The sequence below is a fragment of the Triturus cristatus genome, chromosome 8, assembly GCF_964204655.1.
Source record: "Triturus cristatus chromosome 8, aTriCri1.1, whole genome shotgun sequence".
Lineage (NCBI taxonomy): Eukaryota > Metazoa > Chordata > Amphibia > Caudata > Salamandridae > Triturus > Triturus cristatus.
Genome location: NC_140591.1, coordinates 1,567,314,123 through 1,567,336,155, shown reverse-complemented (window position 1 = coordinate 1,567,336,155; position 22,033 = coordinate 1,567,314,123). Strand labels below are relative to the sequence as shown.

The 22,033-nt window shown below is 42.4% G+C and overlaps 1 pseudogene; it reads left to right on the top strand.

Annotated features, from left to right (window-relative positions):
- Nucleotides 1-9,295: 9,295 nt before the first annotated feature.
- LOC146806179 (olfactory receptor 51G2-like) lies at nt 9,296-10,322 on the top strand (annotated as a pseudogene).
- The last annotated feature ends 11,711 nt before the right edge of the window (nt 10,323-22,033 follow it).

Genomic DNA, 22,033 nt, shown 5'->3' with positions numbered 1-22,033 from the left:
ACACTTTTCAAGCTTAAGTCAAATTTAGATCTGGGAAAAAACCTCTTTGTATATCCAGGTCTATGATGCTCATTGCCAGTTGCCCAAAGCAGTAGCCCCTGGAGAGATATTGCTCTGGGACATTCCAACTTTGCCGGGGCCTCCAAGCAAAGAATTAGCAGATCCACAAATAGCATATCCAGGAATCCTGGTCCTGGAGATATCAGTCCGGAACTGGATGCAAAGCCACAGGCCCCCTCTCCTACTGGTCCACAGAGGGAACCCCAAACTTTCTTTCCGTGGCTAAGAGCTTCTTGCTCTGTCCTCACTAAACCCCGACCACTGCCCTGATCCACTCAGATTTCTCTAGCCCCATTTACTACCTGCTTCTAGCAATTGATGGAGGGAATGGATAATAGCCTGTCTTTGTGGAATCAGGAATCTATGTATAAACAGACACATTAACACATGGTCTGCCATATTATCCCTATTCCGGTTTCATTAACTCATAATTGCAGGTTGTGGTGTTCCAGAGGTCACAGAATTAGAGATTCCAACCCCTCTCATATCCCCACCCCTAAACCTGCAATATGATGGTCTAAATATCTCCTGACAAACAGTTTAAAATCATGCAGGATTGTTGTATGTAAGGAGGTGCACCAGGAAGACAAGTCCAATCTCATACATTTTGTAATGACATCCTTTATTTGATCAATCTTCAAAACCTTTTAATAAAAAGTACAATTGGTTGGATTTTACTTTTTGTAAGTAAGTTTTGAAGATTGATAAAATAAAAGATTTCATCATAAAAATGTATGAGATTGGACTTGTCTTCCTAGTGCACCTCCTTCTGTACAACAATTTAGGAATCTTTTGAACAGTGGCACTAAACGGCGACAAGTGCTGGAGGAATTGTGCACAGGACATCTATACTATTAGTGATTAATACATGAGGTGTAGCCTGGATAGTCCATTGCCTGGCTTTTTTTCTGTGTTCTAAAATCATGCAGGATTAACATTGCAAGGTTCTGTTGTAGGATGACAATGTATCCCCGATTTGCAGAAACAGTCCTGGTTGTTCATCATCTGCCCAGACAGAGTTCAGAAAATTTAGCACGTTTCAGTTTTCAGAGATGGTCGACTGAGCAAAAAGCAAAAAGACAGGCACGTTTGCAAGAGTTTCAATGCAGGAATGGTTACTAGCCCATCTCCAAAAGTTATATAATTAACACACATGATTCTGTGTGCCTCAATGTCAGTGTTTTCTTTGTTGATAAGTGCTGTCATTTAAGGCATACCTGATGCAACATTTTAGTCTTACTTCTATTTTCATAAAAAGTCCTGTTTTTTATTAGGTCTCCTCTACAGACAGCTTTAACTGTCAGTTGCTGAATACACAGGGCGTCATTTACAAAGAAATTACATAGGGCAGTGCCGCAAGTCATTTTGCTGCGCTTCCCTACACCAATTCAAAAGGGCAGGAATGCACCGTATTTACAAGATAAGGTGCAGCCCTGTCCTTTAAGTCGGTGCACAATTTGCAGCCACGAGCCAACGCAGGCACCCTTGCACGATTATGCAAAGGCGTCTGTGTGTTGGCATGAATCTTCCTTCCTTCCTGCACAAAAACAATCACAAAAAGCATTTTCCTCATTCTATGTGTGCTGTATAAAGCAGGACACATGGATAAATAAAAAAAATAAGGAGAAATGTAAACATTTGCCCTTGCTACGCCTGTTCTGAGGAGGTGATAGTTTTAGGCATTGCCCCAAGTTTACTTGATGTCATCAATCTGGGGCAGTGTCAAAATCCATGGGTGAAGAGTGGTAACACCCACAGCAATGTCCATGGAATGTCTCGTTGGTAGAGCATGGCAAGGCAGCGCTTTGTACTGCCTTGCCTTACTTCATATCTATGAGGCCATGCAAAGCCACACAGGGTAGCCTTGTGTCACCTCATAGCTATGATTGAGAGGCCTGTGCCACCGGATCGTCATAAAAGTGAAGTTCCGTTGGCACAGTCCTCTTGTAAATGAGGGCCCTACTGTCTACAACAGTGGTTCTTAATCTTTTGACTTCTGTGGATCCCCACTTAATTATTATTGGAATCTGAAGAACACCACTGATACATCGTTGGAATCTATGGACTCCAACTAAGTCATTACTGGAACCTGAGGACCCCAGCTTAAGTAACTTTAAGAATGTGAACATCAAAACCATGTATAAAGTAAAAATACAGAAATAAACAGTCATGAAATAGATTCACAGATTAGGAAATATTTTATATAATTTGCAAAACCATATAAAAAAGCAACATTTTCATTTTAGTAAGAAGGTTGGTACTTTTCTAAATATAACAAAGGCCACCATTCATGCTATTTCTCTTTGCTGCATTTACAGTGCTTCCATAAATCAATCTAAGGGCACCAACTTAATTGTTAAGCTCCAATTGCAAATACCTTCATCTTTACATAACCGTTTACATTTTTAATTTTGCTACTTTATTTTATTGGACTAAATTATTTTGTCACAGAACCCCTGAGTAGGTATTGCTGACCCCCAGGAGGGTCCCCAGATGACAGGTTAAGAACCACTGGTACAATATTCTTGTAGTGGGCTTTGGGTGAGCTCATTGCTTATAACTGGTAGTCTTTCTTGTCAATCTTATTTGCTTGCTTCTCATTCAATGGCTTGCTTTCCTCTTCTTGTGCTTGTATCTCCCTTGGATGATTCCCTACTTACCATCCTTTTCAATTAGATTTCTTATGGCTTTCCAGAAGTGACATCAGGGAACTACTTTTTTAAATTTAGCTTCAGCACTTCATGGGGTGGTGTCCTTTTTTTATATTTGCCACACATAGGGCCTTATTACGAGGTTGTCAGTCCATGAACTACTGTACCAGCAGTGGAGGCTCGACCACGGCAAGCTTGGCAAGTTGACCGTCGTATTACAAGTTGGGCGAATTGACTTGATAAAGATCGCTGCCAAACTGCTCACAACGCCAGCCAATTCTGACTGCGGTGGCTGCGGAGTGGGCGTATGAGGCTGTGGGAGGCTCTGACCTATATTGAAAGCACCCACCCAATTACAAGTTGCTTTACTGCCAGCATTACCTTCGCGGTCCAACCACCACATCTGAGACATCTTAAAGGGAGGGATATGTCCGAAACTCACCACTATTCACCTATACTCGTACCATCATGGAGCCCATTGGACACATCCTGCTGCTGCTCAACCATGTTCAAAACCCATTCAGTCATGGGCAAAATCGGCTGTAAGACATACAACTACCTGTTGCCATAGACACCTCTGCAAAACAATGTCTGCCATGGACCAGTCAGGGAAGTAGGGGTCTCTAAGTGATTTACACATATACAGGGGCCCTGTCTGGGACTGGTTCAAAACAATTATCAAAAATACATCTGAAGGAAGCCATCCTAGGCCAAAACATTGGTACAGCACTATACACAAATGGACATAAGTTTGCAAACTATATAGATTGAAAATGATGTGTGCATTATTTTGTGTTCTACAACAGCACTTCCTCGAGAATATCACACCTATAAATGTCTGTCACACATCTTTCGCTCTTTCTCACTTGTCTCCCATGTCGCTACTGATCTACACTAGTCATGTAGCATTCCATTACTCAAGTGGTGGTAAAGAGATATTGAACTGACTACAGCTACCAAGTGGCTTTGTCGCTCCAACTCTAACCAAGCTGCTAGAATCCTTTTGCCCCTTCACACTTGCCTGCAGGGTCACTACTGATCTTCACAAGTCATGCAGCTTACCATTACTCAAGTGTTGCTAAGGCGAGTTTGAAGTGAATACAACTACCATGCATTTCAGACAGCACAACTTGTAATACAGTGGGCAGGGGTCGCTGGTGCAGCGGTGTCGTTGTTGGGGCGGATGCAATTCACGAGCGGTCGGACCGCCAAACTCGCAATCAGGCCCTAAAAACTGACTCATACCATCTTGTTATAGAAAATGAAAATTTTAGGTAAAATGGCCACTGCATTAAGATGTACGTTGAAGTGCCAATGAGCAACATAAAAAGATGATGCACCGAATGTTGAACATTGTCAAGCATTCTCTCCCAATCACAGATCTGGGTTAATTCCATCGTTGTTTTGGTTGTCACACAAGTTTGGACGCAGCCATATACAAATCAGCCTTGACCCTGCTCCCCAAGAGATTAGTCCAGTCTGAACTAAACACAGTCAAATTGTACATAAAAAATGGCTGCCTGTAAATTTTGCACTGGTACATATGTATCCTCAGTCCTTCAGCAAAATAAAGCACATTTTCTCAAAAATCCAGACAATAGATCAAGTTGAAATACCTTAGAACTTAAAAATACTTTCCCTACTTACATGTAGTAACCAAAAGCATCATATGTGCACCATACTGTCTAAGTGTGACAAATTTCTTGTAAATCTGTTCAGCCATTTTTCAGCTGCGTCCAATATAAAAGTATATGAAAAATTCATTGGTGGAAAAAAGTGTTTTGGGACACACCTTTTATCTTTGTACCCCATTGACCAATCACATTGAAACTGTGTATCATCCACCAATGTGGAAGGAAATAGATCTACACAGGTTCACAGAGATTTGACAAATGGGCACACATTTAATTATTGTGAAAAAGCTGACCCTATCTATAACTAAAGAGAGACTGTGGTTAGGTCAGCTACAGAGATGCAGTGTTTAAGTCAGTGTTTTCGTAGGAAATACCTTTTTGTTTTGCTAACAACTTTGGTGCCGTTTCACATATCTCCACAAAACTTTCCAAAAAGTTAATTTTTTTTGTCTACTTTTCGCATGTTCACTGTGATCTGTTAAAAGGGCACCTAGGAAAAATCCCCATGCATTTTCCATAGACTTCTTTAAGGAGCACTGCCACAAAAACTGCTGAATGGAAGGTACATGTTCCAAATTTGTCAGGAAGCTAGATCTTGGTACATAAATTGTGCTTTTAGTGTCTTGGTATAAATATGTTCCGCAGTAAAAAAGAAAAAATTAAGGTTAAAAAATATTTGCATATCAGGCCGGTTGGTTTGAAGGACTCTTGCGAGAGTCCCTTGAACTCAATTAAAAAAGAAATTGAGCCTTCTGATTGGCCCGGGAGCTTTTTTTCCCCTTGGGCCCCAAAATAGAAAATCCCCATCTATTTTCCATAGGCTTTTTTGAAAATGTCTACAGTCCAAACTGCTGGTATCCGACTGCCCTGCTTGGCTGCCAGCAACAAGAGAAAAATGTTGCTGGCAAGCATTACAGGACTCAAGGACTTAGTCCCCTATCCTGACATTTATAAGTGAAAATAACCCTTCCCCCTAGGCTCTGTAGGGGGGAAGCAGAGGGAACCTGGCTGGGCCAAAATAAAAAAAAAAGGGTTATCAGGTTTTGCTGCAATCCCCCTAGACTCTGCAGGATCACAGCAAATGGCCCATCGCCTTTTAAAATTATTTGAGCAGGGGAGCTTGAGTACAGTCCCCATTCCTAGCTCATTTTGGGCCCGTGGATCCCATCCCACGGGATCCTATGCCTTAATGAAGAGGGGGCTAGACCCCCTCCGCTAGCCTTGTTATATCACAGGGACCCAATATTCCAGTGCCAACATGAACTTTTTAAGGGAGGGGTACATGAGGCTCCATACCCTGAGTGTTAAAAGCCTTAAAAAGCCCCAAGGACGACATCCCCTGGGGCTGGCCTAAGTACTCTGTCCCGGAGAGCCCACTACTGGAACAGAGTAGTGATGCGGGCAGTAAAACATATGTTTGCTCTTGCCTGTCAGGAGCAATTTTAAGCTACTGGGGGCAGGGAAGGCAAATCTGCTCCCATCATGCAGAAGATTTAAAAATTCTGTTTCCCTGCCCGCACTGATGTGGGCAATAAAACAGATATAGCTCCCTCCTTCAGGGTCATGCACAGAAAGCTGCTCCCTCTGGGTGGGAGTGGTGCCAGCTCCTGCAGTATGCGGGGATCTGTCTGGTGCCATAGGAGTCTGGGCGCTCCCCCACGCCCACCACATGAGGTTTGTGGGTTCTTCATGTGGAAACCACTGCACAAAATTGTGGCACCGGGGATGCAGTCCCCAGGGTGCAAGAAGGCTGAGGAGGGGAGCCGCATGCCACACCCCATAATTCTGCAAGTCAGACCCAGGGGATGGGGTCTCTGGAGCCTAATAAGATACAGGGAAGGGAACCACATGGCCACCTCTGCATTTTTATTGCTTTGGGTCACGGGGGTTTGGGGTCCTCTGGGGCATTATAAGATTCAGGGAGGGGAGCTATGTGGCCGCCTCTCCTTTTTCTAGTGTATTTCACCTTGGGGATGGTGTAGCCGGGATCGAATATGTCTCAGGGATCACATGCCCTCCCCTTATAATGTTGACCCCGGGATGGGTTTCTGGGGGGTGGGGTCATCGACCTAATAAGGCTCGGAGAGGGGGCCTTGCGTCCCATTCACCTTAGAAATAGGATGCAGCCTTGGGAGATCGTGTCGCTATGGCCTTTTAAGACTTGGGAGTGGGGTCACATGTCCCATCTCTTTTAATGAAAATATGGCCCCTGAGGATAGGATCCATAGGGACAATTTGGGGTTGAGGAGGTGGGCCACTTGCCCACTCCCCAAATAGTAAGGTATTTAGCTCATATGAAGGTGTCCCCAGGTCCTTTTAAGGCTCGGTAACAAGGACCATGTGCCCCCTCCCCTATAAATTAAGTATGACCCTGGGGATAGGATTCCGGTGCTAATTAGAGATCGGAAGATGGCTGCAACCACATATCTTCCTTTATGTTAATGTATTTGGCCCTGGAGGATGGGATCCACGGGGCCTCTATAGAGCTCAAGGATGGGAACCACATGTCCCTGTCCCTAAATAATATATTTTTTGGCCTCAAGCTTGAGGTAGGGCTGAGCGACCATGGGGGGGTTGGGTGACTGCGGGGTGTTGGATGGTGTCACCACACCATGCATGATCAAAGGCCATGTGCTAAGTAGAGTTGCTTGAATGTGCATCGTTGGCTGCAGGGTCTGACAGAAGGCCATGCTGTTCAACCGACCCCCACTGCACACGGCCAAAGGCTACTTGAGATGTCATCAGTGATGTCGTAAATGATGTCATAGAACATGTCATGAGTGATGTAATATATTAGGTCATAAACAGTGCATGTTATGGGTGCAAGATATAGTTAGATATGCTAAATGTAGCCGGTGAATTTCTGTGTTTATTTTTAGTTCAAAATCTAATGTTGGCACTAACATACTCACCTAACTATAACGTCGTTTTAACCTTTCATTTTGTTTCTGTGACTTTCTAAGGTTATTTTTAAACAAAATCAGATCACACACTCACCCATTCACCCACCCATACCCATCCATACATATAAACACGCACAAATATCTAGGTAGTTATGGGTACAACTTGTTTTGGTTTGCTAAAAGCTTTGGGGCCTTTTGACAAATCCCCATGAAAGATTCCAAAAAGTACCCTTTTTTGCCTAGTTTTTTCATTGAAATGTTTTGGGTGATCTGTAGAGAAGGGGCTAAGAAAAAGGGGGAGGCCCCAAAATGCAAAATCCCCATCTATTTTCTATAGACGTTTTTCAAAATGTCTACAGCCCAAACTGCCTAACAGAATGACACAAGATTTAGAAAGAAGCTAAAGCTTGATCAAAAAAGCACACTCATGTGATTTGGTGGAAACCTGATCAGTAGTTTTAGAGAAATTAAGGATCACAAATATTTATTTAACTTGATGGTTGGATTTGAGGGACTCTTGCACAAGTACTGCAAGCTCAACTTAAAAATATAGAAGGTTATGACTGACCTAGGGGGCTATTTCTTTTTGGGCCTCCTCTCTCCCGTTAAATCCATAGTCACACTACATCAAATATAACCCACTGCTTATATGCTTTTGTACTATATAACTTATAGCATTTAAAATATTAGTATTTACCATAATAGTTATGACATCGCAAATCACATTTGTTGTGAGAACACAGTGCATGTTAGGCAGTAGCAAGTTTTAGTTACTGTATTACTGAGTTTAATACACTGTGTATGGAGGTGTGCGAGTTATAATAATTTGAAGGTGTTCAGTAAATTATACATTAAAGGAATACGTAGAAGTTTTCATTTGTAAATGTTTGTGCAGTTTAAGTTTGTAGTTAAGTAATAATAAAGCTATATTAATTTAAAGGTGGTGCAAAATGTGTAAATTGAAAGTATAACTATAAATGTTTGTGTATTTTAAGGTTGGTTGATATTATCTATGATGTCAGAGAACATGCCATGTATGATGTACTATAGGAGGTCAGAAGCTTTGCCTGGGGTCTCATGAGCCACAGTCCTGCCAATGAAGAAAAAAATGTTCGGCTTAGGGAGGGACCAGGTCATGGGGGTCAGGGTATCCTACTCTGCCTCCTATATGTTTTTAAAAAACTTTTTTTAGGACAGAGGACTGCATCCCCAAGTTCTAAAATGGCAGCTGCAACATAATTCTTGATATTGTGGCAGCCAATCAAATATTTTCTCTTGATCTGTCGGGTCTGAAATATACACCATTTTTTAACCTCCATTTCTCAAAAAAGTCCGTACATATTTACACCAGATCACAAAAAGAACAGTTTCTGGATCAAGATATGTCTGTCTGCCAAATTTAGCGTAATTCAGTTCTGCTGTTTTTGCGGTATTGATGTTAATTTTTCCTAAGGATATTGCAAGGGGAAATGACATTTTGTGTCCCCCCACATCCCTTTTCTTGGCCCCAGCTTCACGTATCACCCCAAAAACTAAGAAGAAGCTGAGGTGGATGAGCCTCACTATGGGAAAGTTTTGTGAAGAATTGTTAAACAGGCCCAAAGTTATTAGCAAACACAAAATTCCATTTCCCATGGAAACATAATCCTAAGTATAATTTCCCAGTGGCTTATACATCGAATGTTCAAGATTAAAAATAAATATGATCTCTGATGTGTGTGGCTTCATACTGTATATTTTAACAAGTCGTATCAGAAGAAGTTTTGGTCTCTTGCACATCCCCTCATACTTCCGCACGTACCCTGAGGTCTTTTCAATGGGCATTTCTGTGCTTAAGCTGCCATGCTTGACTTAGAAAGTAAGGTGATAGATCTTTACAGATATTGTTTTCCAAATTAATTTATGAATCAATCAGTCATGTGATACTTAAAATGGATCTTTTATTATGTGCGTGTTCATTTAAATGATGGATTTCTAACACATTGCTATTTGTATTTCTTCATAGTAAACCATTTCAGAATGACCACAAACAAGGCTTGACGAGGACATGACAGCTGTTAATGCTACCAATGTCTCTTGGACCACTTTCCTGCTGAGGGGCATTCCAGGGGCAGAAGAAGCCTACATCTGGATTTCCATCTTTCTCTTCACACTTTCCCTTGTCTCTATCCTTGGAAATTGTATCATTCTGTTTGTTATAAGGAACAATCCACGCCTCTCTGATCCCATGTACAGGTTTATATCAATGCTCGCCCTTTCTGACCTGGGCTTGACAGTCTCTACGTTGCCTACAGTGCTCAGCGTCTTCTGGTTCAATGAAAGAAAGATTAACTTCGATATTTGCCTGACACAAATGTTCTTTTTCCAATCTTTTGCCTCCCTGGAGTCATCAGTTCTAGTCTTGATGGCCTTCGACCGCTTTGTTGCAATTTGTTATCCTATGAGATACTCCTCAGTTCTAACCAGCCCAAATGTCCTTAAAATTGGAGTGATGTCATTGATCAGGAGCACGAGCATACATATTCCTGAGCCCATTCTTCTGAAAAAACTGCGGTTCTGTAATAACAATGTTCTTTCACATGCCTTTTGCTTTCACCCAGACTTGATAAGGCTTGCTTGCTCTGATACAACCATCAACAGTATCTATGGCCTGGTTCTAGTCCTCTCCACAATATTGCTGGACTCTGTGCTCATTTTATTGTCTTATATCATGATCCTAGGGGCTGTCCTAAAAATCAACCCAACGGAGAGACAACTAAAGGCTTTTAACACCTGTGTGTCTCATATTTTGGCTGTTCTGATATCATACATACCTCTTATTGGCTTAACACTAGTTCACAGGTTTGGAAAAAATGCCCCTCCTCTTATTCATGTTGTGATGGGAATCATCTACGTGTTTCTTCCTCCTGCCTTGAACCCCATAGTTTACAGTTTGAAAACCAGTAGGATTAAAGAAGCATTGTGCAAGATTGCTTGTTAAAGGAACTCATCTAGATAGGTCCATTGACAAGGACCTCATGTCATGTATGGTTCTGGCATTACCGTTAGCACATGTTCCTCTTTTCCTGTACTAAGTTTGCACAGCAAACATACGTTGTGGCCAAGGCCATGCATAGAAATGAAGACATAATAATTGTTCACACAGAGAACTTGGAAAGGGATAAAACAGGATTCCCTATGTGCAGCGCATGTGTTGTTGCAGTAAAGCGCAGGATTAAATTGTATTGCAAAACTGAACTTTGAGCATTCCCTCTTCTACTTGTTTTCTAAATAGATCTCTCAGAAAATCATTGGAATTATTTCAGGGTTTTCACTGCACTTTAAAAAAAGCAATACTTCATATGTTTATCCAATCACACCTGTTCTGAACTCAGTGACCCACTCTCCACCCTGAGCTCACTGAGTGCTCCTGAGGACTTCATGGACCTCAACTAAATGAACATACAAGGTATCTGCACTGACCTTATCACTAGACAAGCTAATGAAGACAAGAAGAGAGCTGTAAAAAAGTGCTAGAAAAATGGATTCCTATGCCCAACTCCTTTGAACACCCCTCCATTTTCTAATGCCTGTTCTTTCCCAAGCAGAGAGCTTAGCATCATATTTTCATTTTTCTACCGCTTTAGCTCTCTAAAAAGAGTTTTAGGGGCTGATTCACAAAAACATGGTGTGGGAAGTAAGTAGTTCTCCTTTACTACACTTGTACGTACTCTTAATCCCTTAGTAAATCAGCACGAAATGCCCAACTCCCTATTAGTGAAAGCACCAACAGGGGGCAGTCCATTCGATTGATAATAACTGCATATGAATATTTCCATTTTATTTCAATTTTTAACATTTTGGGGCAACCTCACAAGGGCACTTAGGAGTATGTACAGGAGTACTACAAGAGCACTACTTCACCTACTGCAAAATGCCTTTGTGAATAGGCCCCATAGTAATTTACTAGTGATTGTATCTGTCCCTAAACGTTTATGCTGTTCCAAGATATTTGCCGCTTTGCCCCTCAGGTGTATGATAGTCAAATGCTAACTAAAACATGTTTAATTAATTATTGAAGGTAAATACACAGATAAATATTTATGTGTAGGAAAGTGAGGTATTTCAATATTACATGTCCTGAAAAAGGGAATAATACATATGCATGAGGACTTTTCTCTGGATCCTGGACTAGTCAGTGATAAGCCTGCTTTACTTGTGCTGGGCACAGTCCTTATCTCTGAAGTCCAAATGTTCTCTGGAACATTTCCACTCAGATTAATTTGATCTGATGCTCTCCATGTACACTGAAACTTCATTGGTTCCGTGAGTGAGCACTCAAGGCTTTCTCTACGACCTGCTAGAAAGCTTAGAACTCAGCCATAGCACAACATGATAATTACATGCAATAAAATCAACCTTTGTTCAGAGCTACGACTTAAGAAATTAATATGCCTCTATTTACTGTGGGTAAAGGAAGGACATTTAAATAAGATAGCCTAAAGAAAATCTTGTCAGTCTGGGACATATCTACTAATGTTGCGATAGCACTTGCGGAGTAGATAATGGAGATGGTCTGTCATTAGAATCCAAGAGCAATATTGTTCTGTTGTGTTGGATTGCAATGTCCTCATCAGCCTTCTGTTACTTTAGGTTTCACAGTCTATTTTCCAATTATTACAGTGTGGGGGCCAACAGGATCATACACTATATCACAAATGGATATTTTAAGTATGGTATTTGTCCTAGTTTGTCCACATCTCCACACCCAATGTTACAAAGATAATAGCTCAGTGGTTCTGATTCAATGGTGTGAGTACGGATCCAAAGCAAACACAAGGAGATAATGGACGGAGCGCTGAAACTTCTCAGACACTCACCCCCAGTCACAGATATGGGTTGAATCCATCATCGTTCTTTAGTTCACTTTGCCACCCCAGTACAGACCCAGCTTTCTGCAAATCAGTCTTGACCCTGTGCCTCATGCGAACACTCCAGCCCAAACTGCCAAGCCAGATCTTCCCTGGACCAGAAGCAAGTATCCTGGGACCGGTTTCGGGGTAACACCCATCATCAGCCATGCTAGCTTGAATCCAGTGGCAAAGTGGCAAGGGATCCATATCTTGGCATACCCTGCCAACTTGGGGCGAACAAAGCAAGCACAAGGAGATGAAGGACAGAGCACTGAAACTTTCCAGACACTCACCCCCAGTCACAGATCTGGGTTGAATCCATCATCATTTGTGAGCTCACTTTGCCACCCCTGTTCAGACCCAGCTTTATGCAAATCAGTCACTGCCTGGACAGGAAACAAGCATCCTGTGACAGGTTACAGGGTAACACCCATCATAAGCTAGGCTAGCTTGTATCCAGTGGCAAAGTGAGCAAGAGACACACATCTGGGCATACCCTGCCAAAATGGGGTGAACAAAGCAAACACAAGGAGATGATGGACAGAGCGCTGAAACTTTTCAGACACTCACCGCCAGTCACAGATCTGGGTTGAGTCCATCATAATATTTTAGCTCACTTTGCCACTCCAGCTAAAGAACAATGATGTATTCAACCCCAACCTGTGACTGGGGTGAATGTCTGAAAGGTTTCAGCGCTCCATGCACCACCTCCTTGTGTTTGTTTTGAACACCCTAAGTTGGCAAGGTATGCCCAGACCTCGGTTCCTTGCTCACCTTTCCACTGGATTCAAGCTAGCCTGGCTGATGGGGGGTGTTTATATGGAAACCGGTCCCAGAATGCTTGTTTCCGGGTCAGGGAAGACCTGGCTTGGAAGATTGGGCTGGAGTGTTCCCATGAGGCACAGGGTCAAGAATGATTTGCATGTAGCTGGGTCTGAACTGAGGTGGCGAAGTGAGCTAAAGAAGAATGATGGATTCAACCCAGATTTGTGACTGGGGGTGAGTGTCTGAAACGTTTCAGCACTCTATCCATCATCTCCTTGTGTTTGCTTTGTTCGCCACAATTTGGCAGGGTATACCCAGACATGGGTTCCTTGATCACTTTGCCACTGGATTAAAAATAGCCTTGCTGATGATGGGTGTTACCCCAAAACCAGTCCCAGGATGCTTGTTTCAAGTTCAGGGAAGACCTGGCTACGCAGTTCGAGCTCAACTGTTCACATGAGGCATGGGTCAAGACTGATTTGCACATGGCTGGGTCTGAACTGAAGTGGCGAAGTGAACTAAAGAACAATGGTAGATTCAACCCAGATCTGTGACTGGGGGTGAGTGTCTGAAAAGTTTCAGCGCTCCATCCATCATCTCCTTGTGTTTGCTTTGTGAGTACCCTATCTACCAACAAAATATGTACCGTGACTTCCAAAAATCCAAAAATGGGGAGGCTCCTGATTTGCACTGGATGTGGACTATGGACATCATTTAAAGATTTGTGGAGGAGATGCTAATCCACTGAGGTGGCCATGACCACCTCCACCTATCGTCAAGCAGCCTACCCACTGTATGTACGATCCACTACCACTATGGTGTTGAATTTTTACTGAAAGTGCTTTCATCAACAATAGCAGAAGCACATCATCAAAAATATAATGGCAGTCAGACAGCTATTTTATGACAGCATCTTAACACCTTAAATTTGGGTTTCATTTAGCAGAAAAAAGAACCAATGCACTGAATGTGTTCTCTAATGGGGGAGGGGGGGAGTGTTCTTTTTCCAGCCTGTGGCTGCCATTTCTAGTATGGCAGTCTAGGGGAGGAAAAGTATGTATTGTTAGGCCATCCATACAGAATTTTCACCTTCAGAAGGATTGACACCATTGGCCTAGTCACTCACTGCCAGACTGGGGGTAGGTGTTCAGAGGAACAGTGCAGCATTATCAGATGCAAAGTAATTTGGTCTCTCAAGCACTTTCTCAGTTTTTTCCATGTGACAGGCAATCTTTTTTCAGGTTTTTTAAGGTTAGCTGAACTAAAGATCCTCATGGTAGCTCCTATTCTGGGTTTGATTCTCCACACAAGTCTCAGTGAGCTGGAATTTGACTGTCTTCCGTTAGCCAGAAGAAGCTCCTCCCACACTGGACTGTCATCCTCCTAAGTTTCCAGTCTGGCACCTTAAGAATTTCCTCTGGTCTGTGGCTTGTTTTATTCTGAGCACTGAACAAAACAGCAGCAGGTGTCCTGTGCCTTAGCACACTGTTCTTTCACCACATGCTGCAAACCCTAAAAAAGACATCTAAATGAGTTGAAGTTACAAACATTATAGAGTCAATACTTGGGGCAAAATGGGGGCACTAACAGGAAGTCAACTCCTAATCAGATGGTGTACCCCCATTATATTTTATCACTCAACCAATGATATCCAGAAGTTTTTCACAGGGCTCTTCCTTTACAGACAGGGAGAGTGATTATCAAATAGTCTCTGGGACGTGGACTGGGAAGTGAAGGAGTCCATCCAGGGCAAATAGCCCATAAATGGTCAAGCTGTTGATTTGTAGATATATGATTTGCTTTGCATCGGGAGTCGAACCAGAATTCCATCAGTTTGATCTAATTGGTTATATTTATCTAATAACTTGATTCAAACTAGTCAAGCTGGGATTTATAACACTAATGTTAACCGTAAGAGAAACTCCACCTGGTACTACACTCAAAATGTCATCAACATCCAAACATTAATGCTTTCCACACATACCACAAGTACTATAGCCAGGAAACAAACACTTAGATGGAAGTAAAGAGCTTTAGTGATTATGGGATACCACTATTTTCTTTAGAATGACAGTATATATTGCTCTTAAAGGGAAAGTGGAAATATAAATGAACCAGTATTGAAGGGTCACCCCCACACTTTTTGCCTTCACCCCTCCTGTTTTCTGAATTTGTTTCTGTTGGCATTAAGACTCTGTGCACATTACCACTGCTAATCAGTGCTAAAATGCTTGTGCTCTGTACCCTAAAAATGCTAAGATTTGTCTACAACTAATTGACACTTTTAATATACTTATAAGTCCCTAGTAAAATGGTACTACATCTACCCAGGGTCAGTAAATAAATGTGACTAGTGGGCCTGCAGAACACACTTAAGTAGCCCTTTTAAACATGCCTGAGACCTGCCATTGCAACCTGTGTTTATATACTGTCTGTATTTTACAAACCGTACAACGTTTGTCACTGCCCCTTGTACATTAATGTCATGGTCCGGTGGCACTTTGAGACGTTGCTATCCCCTATATGCCCATGAGCTGCTACACACTTGTTATTAGCATTCATTTCCACCTTTAAAAGAAAAAAGACAAGGTGTTTTGTACAGAACAGCCAGAATATTTTCACTTCTATAAGTTTTGTATAATTTTACTGTGTTTGCAAAACATGTTCCCACACAGGAAATGTAATTTTCGTAGAGTTTTTATTATTGTGTTCTTATTGTGATTTTTGCATTTTATGTAACTTGTAATGATTTTAAGTAATCACACAATAAACGTGACTTCACTTGAAAAAATACAGCCTGTGTGCAGTTTTTAACTGCCCATACGACATGGTAAAATAAACCTTTTTGCCCGGCCTAAACCTCCCTTTTTAATACATAAAAATCATCCTTAAGGTAGGCCCTAAGCAGACCATAAGGCAGGATACATTGTAATTAAAAAACTGAACTTGTACTTTTAAGTTTTGCATATCCTGGTAGTGAAAAACTCCCAAATATGCTGCTGTGAGGCCTAACTCTCCCACAGTTTACAGATGGTTACCTTATTACATTTAGTAAGTAACAACTTTTGTTTGGGAACAGGTAGAAATGGCATGTTTGATCTCCAAAGAATAGCAACTTAAAATCCTCTTTAATAATAAAGATGGAGTTTAAGTCACAATTCTGAAGATGCCACTTTTAGAATGTTTTGGCCACTGAGAAAAGGTGCCGCTTTTAGCGGCTCCAGCTGCTGCACTGCTTCGAAGGGAACACGTATTCCATGTAAACCAAGTAATCCATGCTAAACCAGTCTACTTTTCATGTTGGTTGTCTTAATCTCTATATTTATGTAGAATCAATCCGGAGACAGGTAGATTGCACTGAATATCTTTATTCATGCAATTTCAAAACGCTTTCTGAAGCCAATCCAAGCTTAAACATGAGTGTGTGCAGTCAATCATATTCCACTACCAGACTTTCAGTATAACCCAATGCATTTTGAAACTATGAGGTCCTTTGTCAGGGTTCGCAGTAAACAATTAGAAAGATGTGCTTAGCCAGCCACTCTAAACATAACCTGCTCAGTGTCTATGAGAACCAAAAATAAAAAACCCTAGTAACAACCACAAGTGACTTCCCTTACCCACCCTCACAGTCACCCAACCAACTAAACAGTATGAAACACAATGAAAACAAAACCCAGTCTCGCATCCTACATCTAATTAGAGCCTAAAAACTCATATTATCGCTTAGACTACCCCTTATCCATTTGCAACTAAAATTAAAATTAAAACTAAAACCCTCATCCATCACGGAAACCAATGTAACCCCTGTTTACCTCGTGAGAACCCGAATCGGCATTATGATCTCTTCGTGCCTCCACTCATGTTCTAAAAAATCAATCCCAGTGCTCTCTATCTCCCAAGTGGCCCTTAAACTGCTCACACAGGTGTAAAACCATGTGACTGCGTGACTCAAATGAAAGCAAACCCTCTGCCAAAAACGAATACTACTGCAAATCCTACAATGCATTGCCCCTGCTATACATCAAACGTGCATGATTCACCATAAACAATGAAATGCTAAATAAATACCGCTGTGTACATAAGGAAATAGACCTGAATATTTCAAAATTGCATAAAAAACTTTCTGTGTAAAACAAAACATAGCCTGAAAATAAAGAAAATGGTGAAATTGACGGTGATAGGCAAAGAAATAGTAACACCCATTGAGTGATCAAATCCACCATCCTTCTTAATCGGAGTAATATACTGTTCTTTCATCCAGTCCCTGTAAGATCTTATAGATGTTCCACTGTCTCCAGCGTGAATCTCACTTTCTTAAATAATCCTTTTTCATCCTTGAAATGTTGGCATTTTCTTGTCCTAATCATTTGGTATGCCTGCAGACTGTGTTCCTCGACACATGGCTGTGATTAGAATGGCAATTGGCCTTTGTGTATTCTTCCCAGATACTGAGACAAATGGGGAATAGATGTTGGCAGGATGGGCAATCCTGCAAGGATGGGAGGGGCGTAGCTCTACCCTGCCTCATCTACATTTCAAAGGACCTGCCTGAGCACACTCACAAAGAACTTGACTCCTGTCTTTTGTCACCCCAGACCCCCTGGAACCTGGGCAGGGAGGAAGGAAATTCCTCATCCATCTGTGGGGGAAATCCTAGGTGCCTCTATCACTTCAAAGATGGCACCAGGTATAAAAATAGGACCTACATACCCACTCTTGAGTACACTGCTATACCTGTGGACATTACAGAAGGACTGTCCTGCTTCCAGAGGACTGCCCTGCTGCTTAAAACCGGCCTTTTCTGAATGGAAGACTGGACCTGCTCACTTCAACTCAGGCTAACCTGAGTGACTCCTGGACCTGCCTGCATCTGTAACTGAACCTGCCTGAGCCTTGCTGGCATCTGCTTTAGTGAGTCCCAGATCCCCAAGTGTTACCTCACCAGGCCCTCGACCTTCGGCTGCCATCAGAGTGCAGTCCTCTGAAGAAAAGGGATAAATCCTGAGGTTTTGGGTCTTTGCAACCACGAATGGGCCTGTTTGTGTTGATATCTTGCCTCTTGCGACAGCCACCAAAGTGAGGCTACGGTAAACCCGACTCTTCATGCCACAGCAGCTGCCAGGAAGACCGTCAAAACAAGACCTACACTTCGTACTACAGCATTGACAGACCATGATGACCACCAACATGAAGCTGCAGCTACAACTGCCCATGGCACCTGACAGGATCTTCGTGCTAAAGCAATAACCATCCTCAAAGCTCTACCTGCTCCTCACAGCCTCCTCCACGTTGAACTGAACTCTTTGCGCAAGACTTTGAGAAGGGAAATTTTTCAGTGGGACTAACCTGGTCTCTGTATTCGGCACATGTGCCATTGTGGTCAGCCTGAACCTATGAGTTTCTCCTGGTTTAGTACAACTAAATAACCATGAGTGGCGCTTTGTGCTTTTGGGCACTATACTTGTCTAAAATCTTTTTAAAAAATCAAGTGCCGTTCCAGGGTCAATAAGGACTCTATGGGAGGCACAGGCAGGCAGAAATAGTTGATCATAATAAGTGCTGATGCCTTTGTAGTGCACATTGGGACTCTATGGTAGGCAGCGGAAGGCCCACAAATGAAATAAATTTAAAAAGTATTTGCCGGAGCCCCTACAGGACCCGTGGGGCCTCACTGTGAGGCAGGGTGAGGCAAAGAAAAACCAAATAGATTAAATAATTAAACCCTAGTATGTCTCCCAGGCCCATGAGGAATCTGTATGATAGAAGGGGAGGTAAGCACAAATCCAAAAAATGAAAAAAGAAATTGCTGGTGACCTTCCAGCAACCATAAGAACTCTGTTAGAGGCAAGGAGAGACATGTAAAATTTTAATAACTGAAAAGATATTTGATGGTGTCCCTCCAGACTCATGGGGACTCTATGGAAAATGGGAGGCAGGCACAAATCTAAAAATTAATACTATATTGGCTGGTGCCCCTCCAAGGCCCGTGGCAACTCTATGAGAGGCAGAAGGAGGCGGCCAAAATAGATTAAATGAATTAAATAATTGCTGGTGCCCATAGGGACTCTATGGGAAGCAGTGGCAGACACAAATGAAATTATTGATGGAAATATTTGCTGGTACCCCTCCAGGGTCCATGGCAACTCACTTGGTGTTAGGGTGAGGCATACAGAAATTGAGTAAATGGAGAAAATAATTAAATGTTCCAATGCAAAACCAGTAAGGACTCTAAGAGAAGCTGTCATATTGTGTAGATGAATTAAATAACAGCCGGTACAACTCCAGGGCCTATTGGGACTCTATAGATGGTAAAGGCTGGCAGAAATCGAATTGTTCAACAAAATATTTGCTGACGTCCATATAGAGACCACGGGGTCTCAATGGGATGGAGGGGGAGGTGCACAAATGAAACAAATGATTATAATATTAGCTATAGTCCCACCAGGGCCCAAGTGGACTCACTAGGAGGCAGGTCCAGGACGACAAAAATAAATGAAATGATTATATAGTGCCTTTCCAAGACCCATGTGGAATCTGTAGAGTGGGGGGTGTAGGCAAGCATCCATTAAATGAATACAATAATTGCCGGTGAGCATCCAGGGCCCATTGAGTCTTTGGGAGTCAGGTAAAAATTTCAATAAATGGACAAAAAGATTGCTGCTGCCCCTCCAGGGCCATGGGAATATATTAGAGGTGAAGGCAGGCGATAATCTAAAAATGAAGAAAATTATTGCTGTTGCCCCTCCAAGTCCCATGGAAACTCTATGAAAGGCAAGCAAAAATCTAAGGGGCATATTTAGAACAAGGCGATAAAAAATTATCGCCGCTTTGGCGGCCGTTTTCGGCCGAAAAGCGGCGATAATTTTATCGCTATATTAGCAAGGCCACGCTAACGCGTGAAACCTTGCTTTAGCGTGGGGATGTCTAACGCCCAGCTTTGCATCTCTAATGAGATGCAAAGTGGGCATTCCTGACCTGACATGATAGGAGAAATGCCGCTAAGCGACATTTCTCCTATCATCAAGCCCCACGCTATGAAGCATAGCGTCAGGAAAAGTAGCGATAACACCTGTTATCGCTACTTTCCTAACACCTGCTTCAGGACTGACTTAGCCATGATATCCTATGGAAGGAGGATATCATGGCTAAGTTTGTGAGTCCCTATCAACTAGCTAACGTTAGATTATCGGTGGGTTTCCAGCGATAATCTCACGTTAGCCAGTTAGCGCGAGGATTTTTATCGCTGATGAGATAAGCGTTGCTAATAGCACGCTATCTCAGCGATAAAAATCGGCGCTAGCCGGCGATAATTATCCGAGCGCTAAGTGCGCTCAGCGATAATTATCGCCGGTTGTTGTTGATATGCCCCTAACACATTTTAAAAATAATTGCTTGTACCCCTCCAAGGCACACTGGGTCTCTATTAGCGGCAGGATGAGGCAGGCAAAGATCAGATAACGGATTTAAGTAATTGCTGGTGCCCCTGCAGCAACCATGGAGACTCTATGGGAGGCAGCGGGAGGCAGGCAGAATGGAATAAATGATTTAAATTGCTGCTGCCCATCCCCATCCTATTGGTACTCTATGGGAAGCAGAGGCAGGCACAAATCAACTTTTTAAATAAAATAGTTGCTGGTGCTCCACCAGGGCCCATGGGGACACACCAGCAGGCAAGGGGCAGCACAGAATAATTTAAATAAATAAGTAAAAGATTTAAATGTGCCCCTGCAGGTCTCTAGGGGATTCTAGGGGAGAGGGGAGGCAGATGATTTAAATATTTGCTGTTGCACCTCCAGGGACCATTGGCAGGCACAAATTGAAATATTAAGCAAAATAATTGCTGATACCCCTCTAGGGCATATGGGGATTCTCTGGGGGGAGGTGAACAAACAGAGTAAATGAACACATATTTGGTGGAGCCCATTCAGGGCCCATGGATACTCAATGAGAGGCAATGGAGGTAAAGAAAAGAAAATAAATGACAGTTGTAAATGCTAGTGCCTCACCCAGGCCCATGTGGAATCTATAGGCCAGAGGGAGAGGTAGGCAAAAATCCCAAAAATGTATAAAATAAAGGCCGGTGCCCCTCAAGGAACACTAGGACTCTATGAGAGGTAGAGAAAGACATGTGACAATGGCAGGAATAAAATAATAACCTAGTGCCATACCAGGGCCATGGGGACTCTATGAGGGGTGTTGGAGGGGGGGCAGGCAAAAATCTAAAAATGAATAAAATAATTGCTGGTGCCCCTCCAAGACAGAAGGAAGCAGGCAAAAATCGAATAAATGAACTAAATAAATGCAGGGACTCTATGGGAAGCAGAGGCACGCCCACATCAAAATATTGAAGACCTTTTATGCTGGTGACCTTCCACGACCCACAAGGGTTCACTGGAAGACAGGGGAAGGCATGCAAAAATGGAATAAAAATATTAAAAGTGCAGCTGCAGGGTCCTTGGGGACTCTTTGGGGGGGAGTAAACAATTTAATAGATGAATAAATAATTTCTAGTGCTCCTCTCAACACATTGGTCCTCTATTGAAGTCAAAGGAGGGCATAAATCGACTTGTTGAACAAAATATTTGCTGTTGCCCATATAAGAATGATGAGGTCACAATGGTAAGGAGGGACGGTGTAAAAATGAAATAAATGATTATGATATTTTCTGAAGACCCTCCAGGGTCCATAGGGACTCACTGTGAGGCAGGGTAAGGCAGACAAAAACTGGAATAATTTTGTGCTATTGCCTCTCCTGGGCCCATGTGGAATATATAAGAAAGAGGTGGTTAGGCAAACATCAAATAAAAGAACAAAATCATTGTTGGTGCACCTCCAGGGCCCACTGGGTCTCTTTAGGAGTCTGGGGAGGAAGGTAAAACATTAATAAACCAAGAAATATTGCTGGTGCCCCTCCAGGACCATATGGACTTTTTAGAATGTAGGGAGGGCAGACACAAATCAAATAAATGTATAAAGTAATTGCTGTCATCCCTCGAAGGTGCATGGTGAATTTATGAGCAGCAAGCAAATATCTAATAAATAAATAAAATAGTTGCTGGTGCCCCTTTAAGCCTCATTGGGACTCTATGAGAGGAAGTCAAAAAGCAAATATACCTATATAATCA